The sequence below is a fragment of the Schistocerca serialis genome, chromosome 4 (assembly GCF_023864345.2).
Source record: "Schistocerca serialis cubense isolate TAMUIC-IGC-003099 chromosome 4, iqSchSeri2.2, whole genome shotgun sequence".
Classification (NCBI taxonomy): domain Eukaryota; kingdom Metazoa; phylum Arthropoda; class Insecta; order Orthoptera; family Acrididae; genus Schistocerca; species Schistocerca serialis.
In genome coordinates this window covers 948,031,730-948,053,462 of record NC_064641.1, presented here as the reverse complement: position 1 = coordinate 948,053,462, position 21,733 = coordinate 948,031,730, and the positions used below count along the sequence as shown (strand labels likewise).

Here is a 21,733-nt window from a genome sequence, read left to right as displayed (position 1 = left end):
TTCAGAAATGACTTCCTGACACTTAAATCAATACTGGATGTTAACAAATTTCTCTTCTTCAGAAACGCTTTCCTTGCCATTGCCAGCCTACATTTTATATCGTCTCTACTTCGACCATCATCAGTTAGTTTGCTCCCCAAATAGCAAAACTCCTTTACTACTTTAAGTGCCTCATTTCCTAATCTAATTCCCTCAGCATCACCCGACTTAATTAGACTACATTCCATTATCCTTGTTTTGCTTTTGTTGATGTTCATCTTATATCCTCCTTTCAAGACACCATCCATTCCATTCAACTGCTCTTCCAAGTCCTTTGCTGTCTCCGACAGAATTACAATGTCATCGGCGAACCTCAAAGGTTTTATTTCTTCTCCATGAATTTTAATACCTACTCCGAATTTTTCTTTTGTTTCCTTTACTGCTTGCTCAATATACAGATTGAACAACATCGGGGAGAGGCTACAACCCTGTCTTACTCCCTTCCCAGCCACTGCTTCCCTTTCATGTCCCTCGACTCTTATAACTGCCATCTGGTTTCTGTACAAAATGTAAATAGCCTTTCGCTCCCTGTATTTTACCCCTGCCACCTTTACAATTTGAAAGAGAGTATTCCACTCAACATTGTCAAAAGCTTTCTCTAAGTCTACAAATGCTAGAAACGTAGGTTTGCCTTTCCTTAATCTTTCTTCTAAGATAAGTCGTAAGGTCAGTATTGTCTCACGTGTTCCAGTGTTTCTACGGAATCCAAACTGATCTTCCCCGAGGTTGGCTTCTACTAGTTTTTCCATTCGCCTGTAAAGAATTCGTGTTAGTATTTTGCAGCTGTGACTTATTAAGCTGATAGTTCGGTAATTTTCACATCTGTCAGCACCTGCTTTCTTTGGGATTGGAATTATTATATTCTTCTTGAAGTCTGAGGGTATTTCCCCTGTTTCATACATCTTGCTCACCAGATGGTAGAGTTTTGTCAGGACTGGCTCTCTCACGGCTGTCAGTAGTTCCAATGGAATATTGTCTACTCCGGGGGCCTTGTTTCGACTCAAGTCTTTCAGTGCTCTGTCAAACTCTTCACGCAGTATCATATCTCCCATTTCATCTTCATCTACATCCTCTTCCATTTCCATAATATTGTCCTCAAGTACATCGCCCTTGTATAGACCCTCTATATACTCCTTCCACCTTTCTGCTTTCCCTTCTTTGCTTAGAACTGGGTTTCCATCTGAGCTCTTGATGTTCATACAAGTGTTTCTCTTATCTCCAAAGGTCTCTTTAGTTTTCCTGTAGGCGGTATCTATCTTACCCCTAGTGAGGTAGGCCTCTACATCCTTAGATTTGTCCTCTAGCCATCCCTGCTTAGCCATTTTGCACTTCCTGTCGATCTCATTTTTGAGACGTTTGTATTCCTTTTTGCCTGTTTCACTCACTGCATTTTTATATTTTCTCCTTTCATCAATTAAATTCAGTATTTCTTCTGTTACCCAAGGATTTCTACTAGCCCTCGTCTTTTTACCTACTTGATCCTCTGCTGCCTTCACTACTTCATCCCTCAAAGCTACCCATTCTTCTTCCACTGTATTTATTTCCCCCATTCCTGTCAATTGCTCCCTTATGCTCTCCCTGAATCTCTGTACAACCTCTGGTTCTTTTAGTTTATCCAGGTCCCATCTCCTTAAATTCCCAACTTTTTGCTGTTTCTTCAGTTTTAATCTACAGGTCATAACCAATAGATTGTGGTCAGAGTCCACATCTGCCCCTGGAAATGTCTTACAATTTAAAACCTGGTTCCTAAATCTCTGTCTTACCATTATATAATCTATCTGATACCTTTTAGTATCTCCAGGGTTCTTCCATGTATACAACCTTCTTTCATGATTCTTAAACCAATTGTTAGTTATGATTATGTTGTGCTCTGTGCAAAATTCTACAAAGCGGCTTCCTCTTTCATTTCTGTCCCCCAATCCATATTCACCTACTATGTTTCCTTCTCTCCCTTCTCCTACACTCGAATTCCAGTCACCCATGACTATTAAATTTTCGTCTCCCTTCACAATCTGTATAATTTCTTTTATTTCATCATACATTTCTTCAATTTCTTCGTCATCTGCAGAGCTAGTTGGCATATAAACTTGTACTACTGTAGTAGGTGTGGGCTTCGTATCTATCTTGGCCACAATAATGCGTTCACTATGCTGTTTGTAGTAGCTTACCCGCATTCCTATTTTCCTATTCATTATTAAACCTACTCCTGCATTACCCCTATTTGATTTTGTGTTTATAACCCTGTAGTCACCTGACCAGAAGTCTTGTTCCTCCTGCCACCGAACTTCACTAATATCCACTATATCTAACTTCAACCTATCCATTTCCCTTTTTAAATTTTCTAACCTACCTGCCCGATTAAGGGATCTGACATTCCACGCTCCGATCCGTAGAACGCCAGTTTTCTTTCTCCTGATAACGAAATCCTCTTGAGTAGTCCCCGCCCGGAGATCCGAATGGGGGACTATTTTACCTCCGGAATATTTTACCCAAGAGGACGCCATCATCATGTAATCATAGTATTATTCATAAAAACTTTTTCGAAAAAATGATCTTCACATAGAAAAGAAGTGGCACAGTTCACATCAGGTTACAGTTTACAAATATTTTTCCACTTCAGAAGCAATTCTTGAGGTTGTTTCGGAAACCTGTAGAAATGCTTATTGCTGACTTTCTCTGTTCAACCCACATAAAATCCAAATGAACAGCTGCGGAATTTACATGAGTATTTCAACATCAATTTGTTGTGTTGAACATTCTGAAAAAATATAAAATTCTTCATTAAATTAATTTACTAGTGATATATCAAAGTTATTTAAATAAACAAACTGAAACCACACAGGTTAATTCATGATAGAAAACATTTCATTTATAGACTACGAAATTATTTATTGAAAATTAAATGTCTTACCTTAGGGTTAATTGTGAACATCTTTTCAGCTGGAAAGTTCTTCAATTCCATCGTGAATTTTACGAAATTTAAAGTAAAAAACCTCTTTATTATGAAGATCAGTAGTATGTAAATATGAAACAAATACAAAGACGACTGCAACCGTAGATTTCAGTACAGGGCAAGACAGTAGACTACCAACAACTGGCATTGGACAGTTCGTTTGACCCCTAGCATCTCTAGTGGTCAGGAAGGAACTATGTGGCTTGTTGCCTCTTCTTCCCTACAGTTTTCACCCACATGCCTGATGCACTGTTTCATTATTTAAGTCAGAAACATTTGAGCAACACGCGGAGAGAAGCTATGTCAACTAGCACTACACGTGGCTAGACAACGAAACACGCTAAGTACGTCTTCAATTAAATGGGTTCTAAGCAGTGCCTCCTAGGAACAAGGCCGCTACACTGTCTTTGGAGTCGCTCATGACGTGAGCACTACGGGTCATAACAAACACAAAGTCACATGTGCTGTCTTGGTTGTTTCGCCTGTGTAGCCGTTATATGATTGTGAATTGAAATGTTAGTGTAATAGTGTTCATACTACATCAACATATAAATATGACATGTAGATGCTGTATGCCTGCTTGTAGAGGCAATTATACTGCTCAGGAAAGAGTCGGTACATTCCATTTCCCTCGTGATGAAGATGCAAGGAGAGAATGGATAAGAGCAGTTCACCGTGATAATTTTATCCCTTCAGATCTCTCTGTGGTAAGTATCAGCTTTCGTAAATAAACCTATGAAATGGTTCTGTTTAGTCTGAGCGTTGACTGTAATTTATAAACATAACCTGTATACATAGGCCAAACTTTACTCATACTAATGTAAGGTAATCCATTATTTTTAACAGGTTTGTGAGTTGCATTTCCAAGCATACGATATAGAAAGAACTACATCAGCATATGATGTTAAGACTGGAAGATTAATTACAGCGCCTCTTGACCGTCCATGTCTAAGGAAAGGTAAGATGGTTGTCTACGGACTTCAAGTTAGGTTATATAATTATTGGATGAATCTCTTATGCTATTGGTTTATATGGTAAGATACTAAGAATTAATATTTTTTATAGGTGCAATACCAGCACTATTGCCAGTATGTCCTGAATATTTATCTACACAATCAGCATCAAGAGAACATCCTGAAGATCAAAGACTGTGTTTGGAAAATGCTTTTATCAGATCTGTGCTGAAAGAAAGTTTTATTACTCATGAAGACCATAAGAAGGCAATATCATTCTCCTTGTTGAAGGAATTATGTGATAAAATTAATAGTAGTGATTTGAATGAGTGGACCTGTGTCAAAAAGTTGAATGGTGTGTATTTTCTTTTAGTTAGTAAAGTGCCATTTTTGAAAGTTCTGTGTTATGTTACAATTAACGCAAATCTCACTCTCACTGTTCATGTAAATGATTTAAAGCTTGGTCAAATAGGGACTATAAGGTTTCCAGTAACTGTAAGTACCACAACAGAGTTAACTAATATTCTTAATACTGTCAAATTAAAATTTAGCAACAGAGAAGATCAGGAACCTAATGAGAGTATTGATTTCATAACCACTATTTTGAATAATTTATCTGAAAAGTTGCTAGATAAACAATTATAAACTTTCTGAAAGAACAGATTTCATTGCTAAAATGCAAGAAGAATAGTTCAAGATATTCATGGAATATTTTAGTTTTGTGGTTATTAGTTAATTCTATTTCTCCACACTGTTACAAGTTTTTAAGAAGCAGTGGTATAATAACTATGCCTAGGGCTGCCACTCTGACTAGAATATGTGATGGATTTGCTAGTAATCCTGCTCTTGAACAAGTTCCTGCACATTTTCTTGGATACATAACTAAGAAAGTGAGATTTTTAACTGAAGAAGACCGGACAGTTCTCCTCTGGATGGATGAAATCCATTTAAAGTCACAAATGGACTACAAAGGGGGAAACATAGTTGGCCAGGCCTATAATAGTCATGAATGTGCATCTTCAGCCTACGTATTCATGGTGCATAGTTTGGATACACAGTACACTGATGTAGCTCATAATCTGCTGGTCAAAGTCATGCAGGCCCCTGCTCTTTTCACCTTCCTTAAAGATACTGTATTGAAGTTAGAGAGCATAGTGTTTGAAGTTGTTGGTATTTTATCTGATAATAATGCCATAAATAAGAAAGCTGTATCTTACTTCAGTGATCCACCCAAACTTAAAATTAAATACCGACACCCTTTCTATTTGATAGTGTGTACCTATTAAAATGCATACGTAACAATTGGCTGAATCAGGAAGAAGAGATTATAGAGTTTCTGGGTTTTAATAATGAGCTGGAAAAAGCAAATTTATTGAAATTTGCAAAAAAAGGTGTGTCTTAAATCACTGTATCCCTCAACCATAGAAAGGCAGAATGTAAAACTTGCTCTCCATATTTTTGACCATACAACAGCTATTGATCTCAGGGAATTTGGCTCTAAACACAATATTGAATATTGGAATGATACTGCAACTTTCATTGAGATCATTTGCATGTGGTGGGATGCAGTCAATGTAAAAACATTGTTAAAAGGTCAAAGGTTATTAAATAGGTTTCAAGAGCCAATAACCAGGAATTCTGAGCACCTACAAGAGTTCCTACATCAGTTTGCAAATTTGTTAAGAAAGGAAAATTCTCAGGGTTTAATTGGTCTTAGCAGACAAACACATTTAGCTCTTAGGCATACCACTCTTGCATTGTTGGATCTGGCTAGGTATTGGCTCAATGAGACAAAGAGGCAATACTTTCTAACAGGCAAGGTTCAAACTGATGACCTGGAAAGTAGGTTTGGTAAATTTTGTCATATGAGTGGTGGTAATTCCCATGTGTCAATTAGACAGATTTTTGAGACAGAAAGTAAACTGAGGGTACCAAGCTATGTATCATTAATATTTAAGTCCCAAAAAATTGGTGATGTTGAAATTGCCAAGTATGATATTTTTTCTAATGAGACAGACATAAATGACCTTCCAAAAGTGACATATACTGAAGAGTTAAAAGTAGTTGTGGAAGATATTGATATACAGGAATTAGATGAGGATGTGTGGCCTGTACTTCACTACATAAGTGGTTACTGCTCATATGCAGTCATTAAGAACTTAAATGTGATTATTGTAAAATTTATCTAACAGGAGATGATGAGAATGTGAAAGATGACAGAAATCATTTAACAACTGTGACCAGTAGAAGTGGTCTCTGCTATCCTAGTCAGGGTGTTATAACATGTGTAGCATGTGTATATGTTACTGCACAGAAACTGCTTACAGAAAAAGAAGAGTTATTTCTTCAGGAAAAGTGTCAAAGAAATTTATTGTTTTGTGTATGTCATAACAACTTACCTGATGACATATTTTTTGGGTTTTGCTTGCACAGCAAATCACTATGTACATGAAACCATTGACAATATACTTGGTGCTGCTGTCAATATTCTTTTGAACAATTATAGAAAGTGGGTCAATGACATTGTAAATACAAATAATCTTACAACCCTCAAGAGAAAGAGAAAAATAGACTGAAAATTTGGCTCTGTTTATTTTATTATGCTTTTAGATAATAAACAAATATGGTAACTGTGTAAACATAAATACTAATTCACTGTTTATTGAACTCTCAATCCTTTCCTTGATTTCTGTATACAGGTGTTTATAAAGATAATTCATGATTTCACTTAACTTCAAATTACTTAAGTTTAAAGGTGATTTTACAAAAAAAAGTCTATTGTAAAAAATAAGGAAACATTATTTATAGTATTAGAATTTCTTTTTATTTCAGATAAATGAATGATTTGATAAACGTGAAATCCAATATACACTTGATAAATGTAAAGTCCAATATACACCTGCAGGTACAAGTCTCTCTCGACTCTTACGCTGACGTCAAACACGCAGTGTAGCGGCCTTACTCCTAGGTGGCACTGTTCTAAGGCCGGTATTACAATATCATATTTCCTTAACAAAGAAATACGGTCAGATTTGGTCGAATTTCTTTGATGAAAATCATTGGCGTGGTGCTAAAATGGAGTTTTACACCGTCATCATATTCTTTGTCCACTTTCAAGATGGGTTAGAGTTGTTTTTGGGGAAGGAGACCAGACAGCGAGGTCATTGGTCTCATCGGATTAGGGAAGGATGGTGAAGGAAGTCGGCCGTGCCCTTTCAGAGGAACCATCCCGGCATTGGCCTGGAGTGATTTAGGGAAATCACGGAAAACCTGAATCAGGATGGCCGGACGCGGGATTGAACCGTCGTCCTCCCGAATGCGAGTCCAGTGTCTAACCACTGCGCCACCTCGCTCGGTTTTCAAGATGGCGGAGAACTTATAATTACGTGCTGCTGCTGCTGGTACCACTATTGCATTGTGTATTTGGAAGAAACGCAGCAGAAAAAATGGAAACATACTTGAATGAAGCTCGAGGTATTACGTCGAGAAAGTAAAAGCATTCAGCAAAATTTGTTACGAGAACTGCAAGTGGAGGAAGTCAAGTCTGAATATATAAATTGTGAATGGATGAGATTGTATTTCCGTATTTGCTCATTAAAGTGGCTTCTCATATTACAAATCAGAATACTCTCCTTAGAAATGCTATATGTGCAGAAGACAGGAAGACTGTGACACAGCGATTTCTTGATACCTGAGAGAGCTACTCTAGTTTACAACACAGCACTCGAATATAACATTGCACATTAACCAGATAATTCCTGCAATGCGTGAAGCAATTTATAAAGCACTGAAGGGGGAATATGTGAAGGTAAATAAATGTTTGGTACACTATATGGGCAATAAGAACTATTTGTAATTTTGAATTATTTAATTAATTGAATTAATTTTCCAACAACTACAAAATTAATAAAAAGTATGAAACAGATGAAGCGCTTTTTAACTTGTGGCATGCAGAGTCCAAAAAGAGTCAAGCAGAATGGAAAACTATGAAAGATTTTTTTAATTTTAGAGTGTGATCACATCATCTATACCGGCTTGCTGAAGAGCTGCCTGGACGTTACCAAATGTAGAGGTCGATGGCTGTAGCTGTGATTTTAGTCGTGACACCGTCTGTAGCATTTTCCACCTGTCCTTCAACACACAATTAATAGCATGCACTGTGCCCCTTGCTCACCCCCCACTCTAGTCGAAGCAAGTTTATTAAAGAAAAGTCTACGGAAGAAACCAATTTTGAAGCTATGTTTACACACGAACTGCAGAGGCGCGAAAAAGCTATACTGAAGCCAGCGGTCGAAGCGGTTCCATTTCACTTTGCAGTGAACAGAAGACAAACGACTTTTATGATCAAATCTTCGGCGATGACCTAGATTATCATATTTATTTGAAGACAGACAAGACTTGACAATGTTTCCTACTACACCATCAAATTTCTTTGACACATCAGCCTTGACAAAGAAATATGATAGTGTACACCATGGAGGTAGAATAAGTTTTTACCTCCTCGGTGTACACCTTCCCTTGAGTACCGTCAAAGAGATTATTTGAGTAGAAAATTTCAGTGTATGAGAAACCAAACGCAATTGTTTCCAGTTTCCAGCCTGTCTCAACTGCGCATGCGCAACTTCGCGATAGTTTCGATCGTTGTTGATGTAAGTTTAAGGTAAATTCTTTAGAGGTGCTACTGAGATGCCTGTTGGTAGAGTGAGAACGAAACTTGAGAAATCAGGAGAAATTGTAGCGTATAGTGAAGCAGCTCGAAGGAACAATGCTGTTATAGTGGAATACTGCAGAACATCTATGGCCGCCTTGTCAGGCGGAACTGCTGGTCTGCTTGGATTCACAGGGTTGTATGGTTTCGCATTTTATGTTTTCGCTTTGTTGGGACTATCCGCGTTAATTCTTCTAAAGGCGGGGTCGCAGTGGAAGAAATACTTCATCAGTAGGACACACATTGTGACAAACGGGTTCTTTGGTGGATTGTGTACCTACGTGCTCTTTTGGACATTTTTGTATGGCATGGTCCACGTCTATTAGATGGTAAGCCTATGAGTTTATTGCTATCTGTTTTGCGTTCTGGTTTTGAAATGTAGAATCCAGACGAGGAATAGCGTAGTGCACAGTATGTTGTGTGAATCAAAGTTTTCTCTCGTTGAGTACAATCATAATTATGATACTTTTCTTGTCGGTAACGTACGTAATATCATGCCTATACCAACAAGATTTGGTGAATAAGATTTATTTATTATGATACTCCAGTAATTTGCAGATAGGAGTGGTGGGTGGTTAAGGAAAAACTGATTCAACCTAACCAAAAATGCATATAATGTCGGTATGAACTTTACCTAAAAAGTCAGTGTTACGTAACATAGGTAATTTCACTATGGTATATTCATCTTGTAAATTGTCGCTAACTGTGTTAACATGTACGTTAATCTGCAGCCGAGATTCACATGGGTCGAAATCGTAGTTTTGTATTATGATTTTCCTTCAAGGTGCCCTATTTTGTCAGAGAGCGTATTTTCATTCGCTAAAATGGTAGAGTAGAGTACTACCCCTCATTAGCTCCTTTTCATTATTGCCGTATGAAATGTTAAGTCAGTGGTGTCCTCCCTTTACAGTGACAATAATAATTATCGAGATGCAGTTATTAATAAGTGTTCTAATTGAAGTCCAGATCACCAGATATTCCCAAACTAGAAACAACTCTTAAAACATTTAACAATACTGGAATTGTCATTTTTTTCCTTTTCTTGTAAAGTGTATCGCACAATAATGCAATCATACTGCAGAGTGCCCATACAAAACACTAGTGTTTACTTTGTGTCTTCTTTTCCCACTGCTCCTCTCATAAAATACAGAACGTTTTCTACCCAGCATCACTTAAAAATCTCTTCATCATTCAGGGTTACAACAGATAACATTCAGAGCTTTGCACAGATTGTCAGTCCATGTGAAATCAACAAATGATGTGGTTATTGACATCTCAGATTAAATTTTTTGGGTCTTTTATGTTTGAGATATTAATTTTTAATAATTCAAAAATGATGTGACTTTCGTTGTGTGAAACCCTAATATCACCATATATGAAAAACTATTTGACTTGAATTGTTGTAAATATTCAGTTCCTCATAAGCTTTAAAGGATTGACAATGCAGATTTTTTTAAATTTGATGTTTTGAAAGAAAAAAAAAGTATGTTACTCATACATTATTTGTTAATTTGTGTGCCATGTTTCGTGATGGTGTTGTAGTGGGAACACATTAAATGCAGCATCTTTTGCATAGTCTGTAGGGCTTTGGACTTGTTACGAAGATGTAATATTTCAAAAACTAATAAGGCTGTCAGTTACTATTTTTTATTTAGTGAAAAGTTATTACATTATTAGAACTACGCAGTTAAATATGAATTCGCATTTGGCTTTCCCGTGTCAACTGAAAAGAAATTTGAATAATACTGCATAACATGCTCAAAAAAGACTATGAAGAATTTACTTAATCCTACCGTCATTTTAGAGTTACATTAATATTAATCAATACTATTAGTTAAAAATGATGTTGGTGCTATTTAACAATGTGTTATTAGAGTGCCTCTGACCAGACTCTAAAATTATGTATTGCACCATTCTGTTAAGTGATATAACCTAGTCCTCCCAAGCATTAAAGACATAACTGATGTAACAACACATTCTTTTCCAATATAGCCTGATAGTCTATACGTTCTTCTATACGTTCTTCCAGTGACAGTGGAGTGATTTAACTTTCAAAGGATGAAGTTTTTGTCATTATTACAGTCAATTTATTTGGTCTTGGTGGTTATGAAAAAAGAAAGCTGTTTCATAAAGATGGGTAAATAGGTTTACTTCTCCTTTTTCATCTCTGATAGCACAGATGCCATCCACTGATGGTTGTCATAAGTGCAAGCAACAAATCCTGCAATCTTTTCAAAACCATGCAGCATCTGGATCCACTTGAATTTTATGAACATGAAAATCCTTAAAACTGTTTACTTACTATATTGTTTACCCACTCTAACAACTGGAATTATGGTAGTATTAAATCAATGCTTCCACAACTGAGTAATAATTGTGTTCAGAAAACCACTTCTATTATTGTTTTACATGCATGATAGCTGCTGGTTTAGTTTCATTCTGTATGAACATCTTCAGGTCACAAAGTGGCACAAATTTTAGAAGTGCCATGATTTAAAATGCTTAATTTCCCAATAAAATGTTGAACTGCTCATCATGGAATATTACAAATACAGTGTTCTACACTGTGGGCTGCACTTGGTACTTGTTTTCCGACATAACATTTTATTGGGTGATTAAGGATTTTAGATCATCACGCACACACACACACACACACACACTGTTGTTTTATAAGTATGAGCTGCAACCGCTGTAAATTGAAAGTTACATAAAATGAGAAATGCGTACTATCCTTTATTTCTGTTAATTGTTATAACATTGTTTAATACAATTTTAAAATGATAAAGCAGTGTGCCCTTAATTAGTAGTCAGTAATTTTATTTAACAATAGTTTAATGAAGCAACTTGCAAATCAAGTGCAGTTGAGAAAGAGTAAAATTAAGTTTATATCTGTATGTTCACTTTGGAATACCATCACAAAATTCGGGACATGCATTAACAAATAGTGCACAATTAACATTGTTTCCTTTTTCAGAACAAAAAAATTCCAATCACAAAATTTTCAAAATTTAAATACATTTGGTTTGGGGAAATTTCCCATTTTAATGAGTTTGGTCAAGAGGGCCCATACTTTTAAAGCCCATAACAAACTGAACAAGATGGTACAAATTTCAGGTCTGTACTTTCGAAGTTATGGCCATTTTAAAGGTTCAGAACATGATAAAAATTGCAGTTTTGGGAATTTCAAAAATTAGTTACTTAGAAATGAACTGCCCAAAAAATTTTAAACTTTGGATTTATCTTACTTTGGTAGGTAGAATAAAATTACAAAATTGTAAAATATCAAGGTTCACATTTGTTTCATTGGTTGATATCACATGGAATGGCCCCTACTTCTAACTTGCTTTATATGGATATTAAGTTAATTGCAGTAACTGAATTCTTAAGGACTACATCACCAACTCGAAACTGTCATATTTCAACCAACCTAGAACTATGTGATATGCTACAGATCACTATATGACCACATTTCAGGTCTCATTTTCACATTCATTGATTCACTCACAACCAGATTCTCATCTTTCGACATACTCTAGGCCTTGGACCACGCTACAGATCAGTCTGTCGCAACAACTTCCATTTCCAAAAACTAATACTGATGTGAAAGAAATATCAGTTTCTGCTCTGTTTCGTTTATGAACTTTTGACATTGTGTGCTGTATTATCATTATGTTACGGGGCAAATCTGATACCAGATATTGGCTTCATCCGATAACGTAATGGTGGTATGACATGTGATGACATATGTACGCAAACAGAAAAGGAAAATAACACTAATGAAAATTTTATGTTTCTGTACTATTTTTTGGGATGAAGGTTGTGGTGACTGACCCATAGCATAGCTGGCATGTTGGTTATGAGTTGTCAAAGACAACATAACATAATATTAAAATTTTAGTTGTGGTGACATGCTGCTCTGTAATGTTACCAGATTTTTAGGTTAGGTTGAAAAGTGATGAGTCTTTTAGTGAGTTTAAAGAGTAATAATGAAGGCTTTAATCAGATTGTTTCCAGTTGTCATTGGCCTTATCTAAGAAACGATACAGTACACCCAAGTATTATAGTATTGTATGTGTGGAGATGGAGATTTTTTCTACCCCTCACATCTCATGCTCCTGCAGCAGTCCATGTGCTAGATGGTGATTGCATGTACAGTAGAGTCCCATTAATCCGAACTAATTGGGACCAGACCTTGTTTGGATTACCAATTAGTTCGGATTAGCTGGAATTACGGTGATGAGTTTCTAGAATGAAGTATACCAAGCAAATAAGTAGGTACACCATGGTAACAAATGGGAACAAGTGTGGGAACAGTGGCTCGCTCTCACTCCCTGCCCTTGTTGTTGTGCATTGTTGAGACTTTTGTAGTGTCTGAGGTCAGTGCACTGGCAGTTGGCTCGCAAAGCACTTGGTTATGTTAGTTATCGATCGTTGGCATGCATAACAGTTGTATTGTATTCATTCAGGTGTAGTGGTGTACATATTTTTGTCATGAGTAAACAGAAACATAGAATCTTAACTCCTCAAAGAAAAACTGAATTCTTTGAAGCGGATAGACAATGGTGAGAATGTATCTAAACCGGCAACGGAACTCGGTGTTGCTAAAGCAACCATTTGTGATTGGAAGAAGAACCAAGTAAAGCTTGAACAGTCCTGTGCAACGCCTTCGGGAAAAACACTCTAAATTCGGCAGACTTTGAAACAGTCCCAGTACGATAAAGTGGATGAAGCTCTCTTCCGTTGGTTTACACAGGAAAGAGAAAGGGGAACTCCTTTGAGTGGAGCACTGGTTCACGAGAAGGCTGTTTACCTGAAGAAGTTAATGAATGGTGATGAGTCTTTTAGTGAGACTACAGATTGGTTGGACAGATTCAAAAAACGTTATGGAATCAGTCGGCTAACAATTGTTGGAGAGGTGCTTTCTGCTGACTGTGATGCACTGAAGGAATACTTGCATGAATTTGAAAAAATGAGAGGGGAAGTATTCTCCCCAACAAATTTATAACGCTTACGAGACTGGCCTTAAATTGAGGGCATTGCCAGCAAAAAGCATGGAATCAAAAGCAGAAGACCATGCTCCTGATTTTAAAACATGCAAAGATCGTGTGACTTTATTAGCGTGCAGCAACGCCACTGGTAATCGCAAGCTGCCTTCAAAGCTGATCAGCAAATCTATGAGGCCCAGAGCTTTTGAAAACTGCAACATGAAGTCCCTGCCCATATATTGTCGCAACCAGAAAAAAGCATGGACGGGTGGATGGATGGTAAGCTGTTGAATGAATGGTTTCATGGCCAGTTTGTTCCCTCTGTTCGAAGGTTTTCTGGAGAAAAATCACTTGTCTCCTCTTGAAATCCTTTTGATTGATAACTCGCCATGTCACCCCAGCACTGAGGAATTGTGTGATGGAGAAATTGTGGCGAAGTTACACCACTTCTACAGCCGAAGTTCCAGGGTGTACTGCAAACATTAAAACTGATTTACAGAAAACAATGTTTAAGAATGCTGATCCAAGATGATAGCATTCCTTTAGTGCACAGAATAATAAAGACCAATTTGAAGGATGTTATTTATTGGGCCGCTGACGTGCGACAGGATATTTCAGAAAATACTCTGAGAAAATCGTGTAGAAAACTGTGGACATCTCTTGACTTTCTAGACAACCTAGTTGAAAGTGAAGAGGAAAATATACTGCAAGGATACAGACAATCCCTGGATGTGAAGAAGCTAGTGAAGGAGACATAGATGAGTGGATAGTGGATGGGGCATGAGTGGAGAACCTTACTGACGCTGATTTAGTTGCTGCTGTGACTCAAGACCAGGAAGAAGTGGACTGCTGCAACGGAAGTGACAATGAGCTTGAAAGCGACAAAGGAGAGCTGGTGCCACACAGTGACGCAGCAGAAGCCCTTGACCTCATGTTACGTTATTTGGAGAAACAGACCACTGCTACACCTGCTGATTTGATGTTTGTGAGTCGATGGCGCAACTATGCACCATATAACAGACTGTCTTCATTAAGCCAAAAACAATGACTGAGTTTTTGTTATATAAAAAGTAGGGATAAAAAGTCCGCTGTATTGTAGTAAGTCTGACAGCTTTTCTTTCATTGTTATGCATTGCTTGAACCTAATTTTTTTCTTGCCAATTTTTCTAATATACGTTTACTGTACTGTGTAAATTATGTCCTGTGAATCATACTGGGTCATGCCATGTCAATTCAACCAAATTGAGAAAATATTCCAGCTGATCAGTGAAATTTTTACAACCCAGTAACATCCACTTAGAGAACACACTCTATGAATCAAAACACCAACAACATATTTCTGAGGGAAAATAAAAAATTCCAAGATGTGATTAAAAAAATGTAATTCTTTGAAAGGTACATATTGTAGGTGCCCTCTATGCCAAATACAATTCACTCAAAAAGGGTATAAATTTTTTTTGATGGGAAGCTTAATGTGGCCTAAACACACACAGAACTCACCTTGCCCATATCAGTCACACAAACAGTTACATGCACACGAAAATACAAAAATTTGAAAAATTGCCTGAAAAACATGGATTTTCGAAGTGTGGTAGCACAAAAGGGACAAATGATATCCACGCCAAATTTCAAACACTGCATAAGTAGACCATAATATAATATGTGGCAAAATTTCAACTTGTTATTACAAGGCATTTGTGTACAATAAAAGTTGACAGAGATGTATTTGGTTACGTTTCTTTTAACACGATTTAGGAAGTCATAATGATGATGCAGACAGCTTGTTTCAGATAAAGCTGCAGCAATTGTTGGGAACCATTAGGCAACAGAAAGTTAAACAGTGGTAGTTTTCAGGGACAGGATGAGTCGTCGTTTGGCAGGAACAACAAAGGAAACAAGCAACAATTACAGGTTACTCATGTGTTTAAGATTCTAGTTCAGACTGGTCAGTACTGTTATGGAAAGTCAGTATGGAGGCAGAAGAGTGTACTAGTGGCGCTTTTGTTCAAACAAGTTGCAGTATTGGTAGAGCACAAGCTTCTGAATGTCATAAAACAACATATGGAACAAAATGTGGCATTCGCTGTGTACTGTATGATCTGGATGAATCTGACCGAGATTTGTTGCTATGTAGATCCGGGATACACCCTGTGGGCACAAGAAGTACAGTTCCAGGAAACTTTAGTGTTTATCATCATATGAAAGTGTTTCTGGATAAGTATTCTTTTCTACAAAGAAGTTGTTTTGACCCATTTCGGATTCATAAGAAGACAGTGAAGTGTAACCTCAGAGAAATTGATATAAAATCAGCATTGAAAGTGAATCACTGCATGGGACTTAATATGAAACCAGAACAAAAGTTATGTTCCAGATGTGTTACACTGCTAAAAAATGAAGAATATTCTGATAATTTACATGACAGTGATGAAGAGCATCAGCCACCTACAACCACAGCTGATGAGCAATTAAATACTTCAGTGACTGGTCTTGGTTTGTCTCCCATGAAGACACACAAAAGTTGGGAAAAGAGACAGGCACAGCTATGGTAGAAGAAAACTACAAGAAGCTCAAATGGAATTAAAACAAAAAATAGCTGACACACTAATGGTGGAAGAGAAAGAACATCTGCTCCAAAGAAACAGAAATCATGCCGGAAATGCTCTGATTTGGACAAAATTGTGCACGATTTGAAAGAAAAATGTGCCAAATCCACACGCCAGAAAAAAAAGTAGCTATTCTTACCCTTGCACCTACCAGCTGGTCTATTGACTATACTGTGAAGGAATTCAATGTTTCTACATATATGGTAAAGCAAGCTAGGAAAATAAAAGCAACTCAAGGTGTGCTTCCACAACTTCAGCAGGCTCAGGGTAAGCAATTGAGTTCAGAAATAAAGGTGTTAGTGTCGGAGTTTTATGAAAATAATGACTACAGCCTAATAATGCCTGGAGAAAAGACTATGTAAGGGTGAAAATGGGAAATGTACATGTACAGATGCAAAAAAGGACTGTTGCTATGCAACATATCAGAACTATATGTAGAATTCAAGGAAAAGTACCCCAATACCAAAGTAGGTCTATCATCATTTTTCAATCTTCGACCAAAATGGGTTGTGCCTGTAAGTGCAAGGGGTTTATGTATGTGAGACCCATCAAAATGCTAAGCTGATGTTTGCTGCTATAAAGTCTTCTGGTCTGGATTACAAAGGTGCAATGAAGCTGCTAGTGTGTGACATCAGTTCCTACCAGTGCATGATACACAGGTGTGAAAAGTGATGATGAACTTGTTTCTTATAAACAATGGACACACACGGATCGCACAAGTCTTGAAACAAAGCAAAGTACAGTGGAAGATTTTGTTGAAATGTGTTGTCAAAAAATGGACAACCTGATCACACACAGCAAGTGCACAATTGGCTTATCTCCAGTTTTGTAAGGATAATTTGAAACAAGATGAAATTATAGTAATACTAGACTTTCCTGAAAATTATGCATTTATAGTTCGAGATGCCATCTGAGGATATCATTGGGACAACAGTCAAGCAACTCTCAAGCCATTTGCGATATACTATAGAGGTGAATCAAGTGATGTGTCTGTCATTAACCTGTGCGTTTTTAGTGACTGTTTAATTCATGATGCCATTGCAGTTCATGCCCACATTCGCACTGTCATGGCATATGTGGAAAACAAACAGCCTCGCATACATTTTGCGAAATACTTCAGTGATGGGGCAGCTAGTCAGTACAAAAACTGTAAAAATCTCAAAATATTTATGCATGCATTACCATGATTTTCAGATTCACGCAGAATGGAATTTTTCCGCAACAAGTCGTGGTAAAAATGTGTGTGATGGTATTGGTGCTACCATTAAGAGCATGGCATCACGAGCTGGTCTGCAGCACCCTACAGATGATCACATTCTAACACCTCTTCAGTTATTTACCTGGGTACAGAAAAATATCTGTGGCATACAATCATTCTATGTTTCAAAAGATGAGGTGAAATCAGTCGAAGAGTTGCTAAAAAGCAGACTAGAACACATTAAAACTGTTGCAGGCACAAGGAGCCATCATCACTTCTCTCCAGCGGTCTCTGACATTGTGCAGATGAGCAGACTGTACGATTATAACTATAGGTTCATGCACAACATGTGTCTTCACAGTGTGTCTCACTCAGGATTCAGAAGCAAAAGCAGCAACATACAACCAGGTTGCTATGTTATTGCTGTTTATGATGACAAATGGTACTTAGGATGTGTTGCAGAGTGCTGTGAAGCAGAAGGTGATGTATTTGTGAACTTCATGGCACCAGCAGGACCAGCAAGATCATTTCATTGGCCACATTTGGCAGACAGGTGTTTCATTCCTTTTGAACATATTCTTATGACAGTTCCAGTTCTTTACTCAGTGTCAGGAAGACAGTACAATTTGTCACTCAATGTGCAGAGTACAGTAGCTAAAGTGTGGGAGAACTTCTGTTTTAAGCACAATAGACTGGTTTTTAGCAGTTAAGGTGCAGTAAACATTAATGGTAGGTTGGGTTAATCTGTCTATATGTTGTTGCTTAGTGATTAAACAGTTGTGGGAGAGGATAAGAAGAGGCAGAACAGTTTACGATATGTTTTTACAAAATTGTGGAACAATGGCCACAATACCAAATACATCTGTCAACTTCCATTGTACACAAATGTCAAGCAATGACATGCTGAAATTTTGAGATATTTATCATTATCGTCTACTTATGCAGTGTGTGAAATTTGGCTTGGATACCACTTGTCCCTTTTGTGCTACCACACTTTGACAATCCATGTTTTCAGGTAATTTTTCAAATTTTTGTGACTGATGTGGGCATGAATGAGTTCTGTGTGTGTTTAGGCCACATTAAGCATACCACAAAAAAAGTATACCCTTTTTGAGTGAATTATATTTGGCATAGAAGGCACCTACAGTATGTACTTTTTAACATATTACATTTTGTTAATCACATTTTGGAATTTTTTATTTTCCCTCAGAAATATGTTGTTGGTGTTTAGATTCTTGGAGTGTGTTCTCTAAATGGATGTTACTGGGTTGTAAAAATTTCACTGGACTGTGTGGAATAATTCCAAAGTTATTAAGACCTGAAGTTGGGTCTGAAGATAGATTGCCAGATGCGGGTTGCAATTTCTGGGTCACGCCACCTTCTTTCACAAGTCATAATTCTGGACCTAAGTGGCAGGGGAAACTAATACTTTGTACACGGGCCATTCCGTGCCAAGTGGTCTAATGTCAAGAAATGTTCCCACATGACCATCATGGATTTTGTTGAAATTTTGTATGAACATTCACACATGTTCTCAATGAACACTGGTAAGGCTTCAGTTTCAGAAATTCAATATTTGCAGAGATATAGCCACTTGGTTGAAACCATAGCACAGCTTCCAATAGTGCATCCTTGAATTTTCAGCAACTTTGAGAGGAGATCTCTCTGTAAGTATTTGCATGAAAGAAACAAAACTTGGCCATCTTACACAACTTTTAGAGCTCTTTCAAATAAAACATTAAGAAAAGGATTTCATGATTTCATAGCAATTTTCATATAGATAATTTGAAGCAAAGTTGGGCGAGAAAATAGCTGTTTAAAAAAAATGCGAACTTTAGTTTTTTATATCTCCAAAAGTAATTGTGGATGTACATGAAACTTTGCGCACCATGACTCACCAACACAAGGTCTTATAATATAAAATTTCATTCTCCTATTGCTTTCCATTATTTCACAAATCTAGGGTTAAGTTGATGATTTTTCAAAAAGTGCTAAAAATGGATATTTTTAGTCAAATTTTTCAAAAAAGTGTTTTCTCCAAACTCTTCTAAACTATGGTCATTAGGAAGAGCATATTCTAAACTATCTAGAAAAGTGGATTTGGTTTTGTAATGCAAGCATATAAGGCCTTAAAAAGTAGCATAATCAAAGAGGCACGCTGGGAGTTTGAACACATTTTTTTCTGGCACTCAGATTATACCTGAAACCTTTTATTATGCCTAATAAATGTTTATTAGGGCCTTGAATAATTTAAATAAAAAGATCTGGTAAGTAGGCAATGAGACTGTCAGAAAAACTTGAGAAGTAGCCCTTAAATTGGTAAATACGTAACCACTAGTTTCACAGAAAATTCACAAGATTCACTGTTTATAGAAAATATAATGGCAACAATTACTTTAACAATCAGATTGTTTCATTATTGTGAGCCTTGTTTGAACAATCAATATTTCAGTAGTGTGTTTGCAGCATAGTGAGTGGATTCTCTTGACTGAGTGTGGTTTGTTAAGTGATTCATAAGACCATCAAAGTTTGTAATCTAATTTACAAAAAATTGTTTTGATTGTGTCTTTTATAGCATATATCTCTTATTAGATTTTTTCATTGGTATTATACATTGTGTATAATTTCATTCAGTAGCAATTTGTCTGAAATTTAAGCAGATTATAATTTGCACTTAGAGGCCAAATACATTATTAAGTTACTGATTAGAGATGGATGCAGAAGGGAACAGCATACCTTCCTGCTCAATAGGGCAAGAAGATAGTGGAATAAAGTGTCATGTCTCTTTCTTTGCCAAAAAAAGCTGCTTTAAAATGGTTTGCGGATTTTAGTCATGAAAAAGAGTTGTTGGTCCGACGTTCTGAAGCAAAGCTGGACAATACCTCTCAAGTTTGCCTACACCATGAAGCCCTGTTATTGACACAATATGAGAGGTTACAAAAAAAATGCTTCTATCCCTTTGGGAAGGTGAATCATAAGGTTAAGGCAAGAATTCGCACTCTTGATACTGAAACAGCTAATAAGGCTTCTGATATGTTGAAGAAGCAGCTTCTTAATAACATAAAGCCAGGTCAGAAAATTTGTCTGGCTTGCAGGAGTACCTTAAGTAAACACTTGGACGAAGCTTTATCAGCCTCATCATCACATTCTGATGGGGACCTTACACCAAAAGAAGAATTAAATAGTAGCTTATTGTCTATCGGTATTTCACCCCTGAAGAGAACAGAAGAAAATTCAAAAGGCTCAAAATGTGATTAAAAACAGAATTGCAAATGTAATGGGAGTAAACCGACAAATTGAAGATGCTAGTGAAATTAAGGAATGTGGAAACTGTGCTGACTATGCACATTTGCTGACTGAACTGAAACCCAAGATGCAGAATGTAATTCATAAAGAACAGACGCAAATTTTAACTTTGGCACCTGTAAGTTGGACAGTCAGACAAACAGCAGCTCAGTTCGGCCTGTCCGAAAGAATGGTGAAGAATGCTCGGAAGCTTAAGGCAGAGAAGGGCATTCTGGCCGAAAATAGGCAAAGCAGGAAATTACCAACAGAAGTTGCTAGTAGAGTGCGAATTTTTTTTGAAGATGATGAGTATAGTAGGGTGTGCCCTGGAAAAAAACTATTTCAGTTAGACTTTTAGATAGAAAGACATACGTGCAGAATAGATTGTTACTTTGCAATTTACGGTAAATGTATGTTATCTGTAAGAATATAAATGATCCGAAAATAGGGTTCTCAAAGTTTTGCGAACTTAGACCCAAATGGTGTGTAACAGTAGGAGCAGCTGGAATGCATGCAGTTTGCGTGTGTGCAATTCACCAAAATGTTAAGCTTATGCTTAGCGGAGCTGGTATACGTGAAAATTATAGGGAGATTCTCAGCAAGGCAGTTGGCAGTTTGAACTCTAAACAGTACATGCTACATCGCTGTGAAAGGTGTCCTGGGCCCGAACCCCCCCCCCCCCCCCCCCCCCCCACGTCTTTGAATATGGTTCATGTTGTAATTTTTCACAGGGACCTCATCCATCAAACTGATGAGGAACTTGGGGACAAGCTATGATGGCGGGGTGTTCACTCTGTTCGACATGTTCAGAAGGGCCCGAACGACAAGCACATTGATACTGGTGCCTTTATCCTGGCCTTTGAAGGAGATACCCTCCCTGAGAAGGTCAAGATTATGGTTTATCAATGTGACGTGAAGCCATACATCCCATTGTTCGCAAACCCCCCTCTGTGGTTGTGGCAGTCCATTCCATGAGAAGAGTTCCTGTGTTCCACTCCTGTGTAGGTTA

General features: G+C 37.3%; 1 protein-coding gene across 2 annotated transcripts in view; it reads left to right on the top strand.

Moving 5' to 3' along the window:
* The first annotated feature begins 8,451 nt into the window (after window positions 1-8,451).
* The window catches only part of LOC126473603 (RNA-binding protein 34), an 89,350-nt gene continuing 76,068 nt past the window's right edge, over window positions 8,452-21,733 (top strand). Inside the window, exon 1 of one of the 2 annotated variants that reach the window (XM_050100765.1) lies at window positions 8,452-8,594. The gene's annotated coding sequence lies outside the window, so the exon portion shown is untranslated. Of the gene's footprint in view, window positions 8,595-8,844; window positions 8,983-21,733 lie in introns of those variants that run through there. The other variant, XM_050100766.1, reaches the window with a different exon arrangement.